Genomic DNA, 10,683 nt, shown 5'->3' on the forward strand with positions numbered 1-10,683 from the left:
TGGGAGGAAGGAGGGAAGATATGGGGGACATTGGGTAAGAGGAAAGAGTATGAACAAAATATATTATATAAACTCAAAAAATAAATTTAAAAAAGAGTAATATGTAGGTACTCTCTGGAAATCAATCTGTTGTTTGTTTTTATATGACTTTATACTAGATTATAAGCATCCCAATGCATATTACCTCAATCTCATCATATTTTGGAGGAGCAAACTGAATATCTATCTATTCAGAAACTGAATATCTTCTTTCTGTAATTAGCTACAAATGATTTAGAATATAAAAATCTGGAATCATGTACATTTTGAAGAAAATATGGGATATTACATTTGCTCTTAAGGAAAAATGATTTAAGTCAAGTCACTTTGTAATTATTAATGAAATAATAATTAACATATAGCAAACAAAACAGCATGTTATTAACCCATATAACCAACAGACTTCACTGCTCTTTTTCTATGACTTATATCGTCAAAGAAAACAGTGTTGTCAGCAAGAAAACATGTATACATAGCTCAGGATCCATGATAGGGACAGAATTCTTGAACAATTTAAACAAGGCTTTTTGCTTTACCAGGGGGAAAAAAACTTAGCTCGTTTAATTTAGGTGAATTGTATGCATTTGTGCATGTGTACACATGAACAAGTTTGCCTTCTCTGATGGATGAGGTAATCAGAAAATTGCCCTATTTGTATTTTTTTATTGTTGCAAGACATCAGAGAGAAATATGCTAAGTTGTGTTGTTGACCGTTTCTAATATGTAGAAAAATGCATTACAGGTAGAAACTTGCAGAGAAGAAGTTTAAGCTGACACAGTTGGAAATGTTTAAACACTCAGCATAATATTGCCTGCAATGGAAAAATCTGACAAACCTTTTACTCTAGTGGCAACGTAAGGCACTGCTGAAATTAGCAAACAATCAACGTATGACACAATAAAAGCAGAGTTTCTGGAAACTGTAGAAATCAAGCCAGTAGCCACTGATGGAGAAGTGTTTTTGTAATTGCTCATTACTAACTCAAGGGAAAACCTGATGGAAACAGTTCTTCTATTGTAGTGCATCATTTAGTTTTCATATAGCCATCCTAGGTGAGTATTTTGAAATGGGGTAGATTTTGCTGTAAGAAGAGGAAAAAGTAACATAAAAGGCCCTTTCAGTAATTTAGGTTCTGTGTTTCTGAGTTAGATGGCAGATGATGAATGTTTGGTTTGTTTTCACAGACAGTGGCCTAAAAAGAAAATCAAAGAATGGCTTCCTAGGATGAAAAACAAAAAGTGGTAAAGAAAACATGGGCCTTTTGGTATTTTTTGTTACACATAAGCAAGGATGTTTGTGAAAGTGAATGAAATAACAAAGATGCTGTTCTAAGTATTGTAGACATCTTATCTTGAAAGTACCAGCAAACTTACTTGAAAAACATTGCCATTATGCAAAATCTGGAAATATATCCTTAGAATCTAATGGATCTTACATATATCTTCTATTTAAATATATAACAAATATCAATGAAAGATTACCAGGTATCTTGTGTTCCTTTGAAGTGTGTGTTAATAAACATAGAACAAATGATCCATGTTAAAAGTATCTCTGTACCTTTTAAAACTAACAATAATCAGTGTCAAAATGGAAACACTTAGAAGCAAAAAAGACAGCATGATTGAATACATCAGTATGTCTTTTAGAATGATATAGGTATTTTCATTTATTAGAAGCTGCACTTGCATCTAACTAGAGAATGAAGGTTGTATTATGCTTTGGAGGGTGAAGCAGCAGAATTTCTATAACTTTTAGTACAGCTAAGAATACAGGGTAAAGTCAAATGAAGCCTGGGCAATGAAACTTGGAGAAAAAAGGTTGTCTTATTAATATTATAGTTGAAATAATGAAATTATATCTAGCTTATTAAAAATATGAACTATATTTTTCTGATCAGATCTGACATTCTCAACTCTATATTGCCTTGAATCCGTGTCTTCTACCCTGTAGCAATTCTAGTACAGGACTCCTCATTATTTGCATAACTTTGGAATTTAACTATTACCATTATTGGACTTAAATCACATGGTCTGTGGTGCATTGTAGCTCAAAGAATTATAAAAGTTTAAGTAAATAGCATGCTTGCTCAAGGTTGGAAAAGTGCTTCTTTGAGACAGTAGTTCTCAATGTATGGTCCATGTAACCTGAACAACACTGAGGATCTCATCACAAACGCAGGATTGCCAGTTCTTGCCACACAATTAAATGTTAAGAAATCCTGGAGATGAGTCATGTGTTCTGTGTTGTATCAAAACCATTACTTGACCTTTGAAGATATAAATATTTGGAAATCACTAAGAAAAGATAAGAAATTTAGTTTGCAGTTCAGTTATTTCCCAGGTAATATTGACCATAAGGGTCCCAGTAAGGCTTCCACTCTCAACAAATCTCCCACACAATCTCTTCATAATGCATGTGCTCACCAATGATGGGAGAGATCGTTCAGGAAAATAACATGCAATAAATGCTCAGCTTAGGCAATGCAGATCACCAACATTTTATCTTTTTGGTTTTATCATTTTTGGATTTGTGGTTGGGAACCATTTTGGGGTAGAAATCGACTTTCCAATTTGTCTGTTTCCTGTTAGCACATGTGCTTGACTTGGAATCTGAAGTGATTTAACATCTATTTCCTTAAATGCAAAACTAAGCATCCAAGTGTTGGGACTGCAGAAAATGCAGCTGCCTCAGAGCCAGCTTTGTGCTTGGCTTCAGGGGCACTTCCAATGTTTGCCAGATAAGCTGACCACCTGTGAAATAGCAGATCAATCTGCTGATCCAGCTGTAGTCTCTTGGTGTTGCGAATTCCAGATCTCCTGTGGGGTGACAGAGGGTGTTTGGCTGCATTTCAGGCCGAGGTGAACCAAATAGCAAAAGAAGTTGACTCAGGTTTGGTTCACACCAATAACTTGTTTGTCCCTAATGTCTCTTTAAAGCTCATGTTTCATTATTATCTAATCACAAGAGTGGAATAATGCTTTGTTCATGTAATACCAGGTTAAATTACTGAGATCACAGACTTACTAAATGACTATTTTCCATTACACTTTCTTTCACCTGCCTGCCCTTGGTGTACATATACACAAAATTAGGCCGGAATAGGCCATGCAATTTTGTATTTGCCTATGGATTATGGGATTATATGTAGAATAAGAGCAAATTCACAGAAAGGTTCATTAGCAATTGTATTTGATAGCTTGTTGTTTAAAAAGTTTCTGTTTGATTTTTAGAGTAGACACAAATTTGGTAATGGAGTGGTAGACCTTGTAGGAGTAGGTGATAAAAATATGTTATGCAAAATTCTCAAAGAAATAATAATAAATAAAAATAATCATTTAATATTAATATTGCTTAGAAAATTAAAGTTGTGTATTTTGTTTGCATTTATAAGTTCCTATGTTTTGAGCTTATTTCATATCATTTTTAACATTTTTCTTTTAATTTTTGATATTGTAAAACAATTACATTATTTCTTTCTCCTCTTTCCTCCATCCAAACTGTTCCACACACCCTTCCCTGCCATTTTTCAAATTTATGATCACTTTTATTTTTTATATATGTTTATACATGCATATATGAATATGCAAATATATTTCTAAATAGTACTTGGAACTATAAAAAAGCTATCTGTATATGCTATAAGTATCTTACGTGCCTATGTAAATATACATGTTTTCAGTGCTGACCATTTGGTGTTGTCTAACCAGGGCTGTGTTCTTTCTTTCCTGGGTAAGAATATGTCTCTCACTCTCGGGATTCCTCAAGTGCCAAAAGTTCTTAGTTGCTGTTTGGGTCACATACACTTTGCATACAATTGTTGTAAGGAAAAACTCAAATAAAGATGATTAAGTATTTTGAAAAAATATAAAAAAATCCAAGATATAAAAAAATCATCAATATTAAATTGCCTTTACTAAACTAAAAAGATGAATTTCTCATTATTTATTAGGAATATAAAAGAAGTGTTAGGATTCTTTTACTTAATATCTTGTACAAAGCAAATGTAAAATAAAATAAAGTTGGTAAACACATGATCTAATAAGAAATGCTCATTAACTATCATGTAATTATTATAAATTAAAATATATGTATATATTTTGCTTATAATGTATAGCAAGTATGCTAATGGGTTTTGACATTTGTAGTCTATTACTAAAGGAGCAATGATAAGCTGAAAATAAAAATGTCTGGAGGTTTTATTCTTTTAGAAGAAAATATTTCTAGTTGCTTAGCAAGGCAGATTAGGGAATTTTCAACTGAGACATGTGTCCTGCATCACAGGAAGGAGCCAAACTCAAATTCACCATTTTGCTCTTTCTATTTGGAAGGCATCCCTTCAAGGTTTACATAAGTACTGATCATAATAAAGAAGGGAAGAAAACACCTCCTTATTTCTAGCAAAAAGATGTGAACTCAGTTTTATGTTCTAGGAAGGAAATAATATCTTGTCCAGATCTGATACCTAATGAATTCTGATATCACTATTATAAAAACTATGTTGTTGTTTAATATTACTTGTTTATAATTGTTTTAAGTCATAAACTCTAAGGCAGGATTCACATGTAATCAATCTCTTCCATTAATGGGTTGTCATACACGCACGTAGGAGTTCTGAATACAAACATGAGAACGCAAGGGCAAGGAAAGGAAGCCTTGGGAAGGAAACAAACTTTACTGAAACCCAAATACCATTTTGTAACTCATATTACAGAACTTTCAACAGTGATCTAGGTGCCCAGTGGTTTACACTAGGGGAAAAAGGTTTGTAGCAATAAGCAAACTGTTCCTAGACAACCAAAGAAGAAAAGTACAATCCAAGTCAAATATGGGTTTGAGGTCATCATGGTGAGCTCTTTGAGCATGCAGCTAGTAAAGAACAAGCGAATTGCAAGAAGCATTGCTGGTCTCCAGGTGGGTTTATGTCCATTAAGATTATTGCATTGACAGTTCCCAAGAGAGAGAACTGAAGCAGGGGCAAGTTCCAAATCTGGTGTTAGCAATACCTTAGAGAAAACTGTAAGCCCTTATCCTGGAGAATGATGGATGTCAAATTCTAGTAGATACTTCAATATTATTGATTCAGAACAATGAACAGCTTGTTGGGTACTTATATCCCTGTGGCCTGCTCTTCCACAAGAAGGTTTGTTTATGTAGAAGTGCTTGAGTTCCTGAGATACTTGTGGGTATTTTTCTGGCATAATTATTGTGCCAGTTACAGAGGTTGAAGCCAAATTCTCTTTTGAAACCCCACAGTAGATATTTTTCCACTTGAAATTCAGATTTCATTGCAATCTTCTAAGGAAATTCATCCATAGGTCTCTGCCTTAATGACTAGCACAGGCTTCCTATCCTTAGACTTGAAAGAAATCATTGCATTGTGAACTTATGCCATTTTAATTTTTAGACAAACATTTATTGAGAATTAATTTTATCATGCACCACAACAATCTGTCTTAATTATGTGTCACTATACTAGGCATGGCTCACATTTTACCTGCATTTTTATGCTCTTTGGATAAGTAGAAGATACATAGTTAATTATTGTAACAGTATTATTCACAAGTAACCTGCTGTGTAACATATTGATGCAAGAGGAAAAGAAGAATAACTGTAGAAGAAAATGTGGAAAAGGACCTTGAACTGAGATTCCAATCATATGAGCTCTGAAATAGTCAAAGACCTTAAAGAATGTGTGCTAATTAGAGAGACTTTCAAGCATGTAGTTTCTGACGCTAAAATAAGTTTGCCTGCTTTGAGGACATGAAAGTAACCACTGAAGATCCTAGGGTGAGGTACAGTTGAATATTTCACATAGTAGCTTTCTGGGTTACAATTGACACTTGGAATTTATTCTTTGCCAGTGGGAGTTTATCAAGGCTTTTAGGCAAGTAATTATATCAAATAATGTTTGTTAATGAGTTTGACTACAATGAAAACCAAAAAGAAAATGAAAAGTAAATGTCATTAGAGGTAACAAAGAAGTTTTTCCAAGGAGTGGTTTTTGAATTACAAATCAAATTGTGTGTAAGGGGTTCAGTAGTTGAATTAAAGGGTGAAAGAAGCTTTTGACTTCCAAGAAATGTGAAAGCAAACTAGGAAACGTGGTTGCCAAGATGTCTGGTGTGAGTGGGAGGTACATCCCAGAAGTGCCTGAAAAAACCTTGGGTTTAGGTAATAATAAAACTACTCAAAAATATTGAGTGCCTATGATGTACCAGGCCCTGGACTTGACCACTTACTTTGATTGATTACAAACCCACTGGTTTCCTGAGTACATTTGTTCTCTCATTCCCTGTATGTTTTATAACTCCTCGAGAGTACATCTTTAGCACATCCTTCCTCTTCTCATAAATGCTTCTTACATTCTTACATTTGTGAGAAATAGAAGCTACAGAAGCTGACTTCCACTTATTTCCACCATCAACTTTGCTAAGTGCTAGGTTCCATGAGCTATCCTCTTCATGTTCTAACCCAATACTAACGTTTCTCCTTTTTGCTTTCCAGTAATTATATATTGTTTCAACTCGGAATCTACTACTGTTTTCATCTTCTGTCATTTTCTTCTTTATAAAACCAAAAAAATGTCTTCAAGTAAACAAAGAGGCAAACATAACACAAAACTGTTATGAGTTCATATCTCCTTAGATAATATATGTATGTCTTTTACCCCAGGAAATATTAAGGGAAATTACCCCAATTTCTAAAATATTATGTTTCAGCATATACCCAGGAACCTTTTCTCAGTATTCCATGAAGATTACCAGATAGCATTGACAATTTCTTGGTGGTCTAAACAATAACCACAATCAGGGTTTTTATTCACCTTTCTGTAACATTTAATAGCCAGTAGCACTTTTTGCTTTGAAGTCTTTTTGTTCATTTACATTACAGGACATCTCAACATGTTTTCTCTTCAATCATTTTTAGTTTCTGTTCTCAACTTTGAAATTGAAAGCCTCATTATTTTCCAAAATCTTGGCCTGCACTAAGGCCAAGGACCCCTGTTTTCTCAATGTGTATACATTCTCTATCAACTTCATCCTGTACTTCAAATGCTAATTTAGTCTAATGAATCCTAAATGCTTACATCAACCCTTTACCATATTTTAAAATCCATGTGCTGTCAAACATTTAAATGTCATAATCATTCCTTTTAGCTACGGTACAAGTGCCATAGAGTATTTCTACCCTTCAATTGACATCAAGCCTACCCCACCAAGATTACATGCATAAGACAATGGTCTTGTGTGTGCTGACACTTCTTTCCCCTTTCTAACTTGCCATGTCTGTCAAAGAGCTTTGGCTCTCACAGTTATATACCAAGGCTGGATTTCCAGGGGATTTGTGATAAACATAAAGAGTGTTGTTTTGTGGGAAATATAATTTGCTTTTGAATATTATATTTTTAAAATGTCTGACCTTAGATGGAAAAGAGAAAAGAGTTTGGCATTTTCTCAAAAGTTAGACCTAAAGTTACATCAAGACAAAAGCAAGTCTTCAGCTTGTTTATATCCAAGAGAAACGAAAATAAAGTAAAGCAAAGCTATGTGCCCATATTCATAGCAATAATAGCCATTGTGGAGAAAATTATTGAAATAACCCAAATGTCTACCAATTTATGAACAAAGAAAGTTGCATGTCCATATAATAGACTACTATTCTACAATAAAAAACATGATGCCTGTGAAACAATGATGAACTTTTAAATCAGTCACAAAATGATAACATAAAACACAACAACCTATATATCATATTGACTGGATCAACATATACCAACTAATTAGATACCAATAGCAGGCAAATCTGTGAAGAAAATGGTATATTAATGATTTGGCTATTGCTGGATCAGAGTCATGAGCAATGATTGGTGATGGCTTGAATTTTCAAGTTATGCTAATAGAAGTGTAACACCCCAATCTACAATAAAAATAATGATTCAAAGTCCAGAAGTTTTAGACTATTGGATACCACAGTAGAATATTAAAGTTAGCCTTATTTGATAGATTATATTCAAAATGTGGGTACAAGAATAATTTAAGGGAAATCACCTTCAGAAATTGTGTGTAGTGTGACATAAAAATAATAAATTTCGTATTTAGACTTGCAGTCCATCCACAAGGAATCTCAAATATAGATGCAAATATTCCGTTATCTGATGGAATTATTTGAGTTTGAAACATGTCTAATCCAAAACATTCCTAGATAGGATTATCCAAAATGTTCTAAATTTGTGTGTAAGTATTACAGAATTCTAAATTTCAAAATGCCAAACTGAATACAACAAATGAATAAATTTTACAGTATAAATTAAATATTAATAATCACTTAAGATATTTTCAGTTTTGACTTATATTGACTACAATCCTTATATGTAAAAACTCTTCAAAATTCTCAATAATTACCTAGTTGCATTTTTCAGAACTTAATGGGGTTGGATAGATAACTAAGTGAGTAAGAGCATAGACTGCTTTCCAGAGATCCTGAGTTCACCTCCCAGCAATCACATGGTGGCTCACAACAAGCGGTAGTGGGATCCGATGTCCTCTTCTGGAAGAAAGTCAGGCTTTCAGATAGAGCATTCATATGCATAGAATAAATATATAAATCTTTAAAAATAATTTAAAAATTCCTGCTCTAATATTGACAAGAAATTCCTAATTTGTAATGTTCTTGTCTTAATAGTTAATATATAACATTAAACAAGAACAGTTAAAGCTTTTTAAGATTGATCTTTCTTCTATTTAGAAACGTACCATGAACTAATTCTAACTCATTCTAACCCGTGGTCAAACCTCTTCCTTTCCCACTCTATTTCTAATGGCACTGTCTTCTCACATACTTGCATGTTACTGTGTCCCATCAATGCCAAATCTTCTCTGTCACTAAGACCTCAGGATTTTCTTGTTTTTCCCCCTTTCTTGATCCTTCAAAGATATCATCTCTTTACTTTATTCTGGGAACTACTCAAACATCTCTTTTTTTCATCACTCTGCTCAAAATTTACATCCATGTCTCTAGCATGCATATTGATCTCTTTCTATCAGCTTTCTCATTATTGTGGCCATATAGAATTAATAATTTTAAATAATCATCATGACTAACTGGTGATCTTCAGAAAATGACTGGAGGAATTTAATCATGAATAGCTCAATATATGAGTCTAATGTGGGCTTAATTTTTAGTATACTCTTCATTGACAGCCAGGAGTGCACATGGAGATTCAGAACTGTTCTATGTAATAATGTGCTTGGCAATATGTATTGTATTGTACATTATTATTTTAATCACTTTTCTCTATATACTAAAGACTTTTCTTGATATCCCCCATAAGTGTACTACTTGAACTCATATTTTTCACTCTCATGTCTACCAGATTTGATTCTGTTATCTTATCTACACTCTAGTTACATGATTATTTTCTCTTTCACCCATAAAATCCTGAATGTTGGGAAGATAAGAATCTTGTTTGGCTTTCTGTGCTGATAGGGAATAGAACAATGCTGTGAATACCATTGACACTCAATAAACCGTCATTAAAAGTTACTCTGATACATCTTCCTCATTGAAACTATGCAAAGCAGTTGCTATTGTTTTATCCCTGCAGCACAAATGATAAAACCAAGATTTCAAAAGTTAACTCTATTGCCAAGGGGCACACAGCATGTGAGAAAACAAATGTCTATAAATTCAAAACTGCATGTCTCACATAAAAGTATGTTTTTACCTAATGCAAATCCCAGACATGAGATCTAAGATACAGTGCCAAACTATAACAAACAGCAGGGACTCACACAGTAGGAATCTCTGTCTCCCTGACTAAGCCAGGAGTAATGGAAGGTAAGCTCGAAAGGTTATATAAGGTGAAAATCAAAGCAAGCTGCTGTGAATTCTTTTGAATATCTGAGGTTCTCCTTTCTAAACTTTGTTCCTGGATTTGACTTAATGGTTTCTTACTTATGTAGGCAACTGCTGTGGTAAGTCGTGTAGGCCTTTAACTTTATGCATCCTATTATTTCTTGGTTTTCCTAATTAAGGGTCAAACTCACCCCTGTTGTTTCAGGCTACATCCTTGCTTTAAGCCTGCAGTTATAGACTTCGAAGTAAATTTACAATTCCTTAGTACCTACCATTTCTTCCTCCATGTCAAACGGACAATCTGGGTGCTTATATAGAGGACTAGGCAGCATGACTCTGGAAATGTGGCAAGCTAATGGACGGTTCCAGACATAGCGGTCTTTGATCTGGGATCTATTTAGTAATCAAACACACACCTACTGCATTCTAAAACAACAGAACACAGAGAACAAATGGAAAGTAATTTGAGTGTCTAAGTCTTTGCTTATTGTTTCTTTCTCAGTACCATGCTGGTTTTTATTACTATAGCTCTACAGTAGAGCTTGAAGTCAGGAATGATGATACCTCCGGAAGTTCCTTTATTGTACAGGATTATTTTAACTCCCCTGAATATTTTGTTTTGCCATATGAAGTGGTGTATTTGTTCTGTTGAGTTCTGTGAAGAATTGTATTTGAATTTTGATGGGACTTGCATTGAACCTGTAGATTGCTTTTGATAAGACTGCCATTTTTGCTTTGTTGATCCTACTAATTAATGAGCATGGGAGAAATTTCCATTTTCTGATTGG

Source organism: Microtus ochrogaster, chromosome 2 (assembly GCF_000317375.1).
Source record: "Microtus ochrogaster isolate Prairie Vole_2 chromosome 2, MicOch1.0, whole genome shotgun sequence".
NCBI classification, from domain to species: Eukaryota; Metazoa; Chordata; class Mammalia; order Rodentia; family Cricetidae; genus Microtus; species Microtus ochrogaster.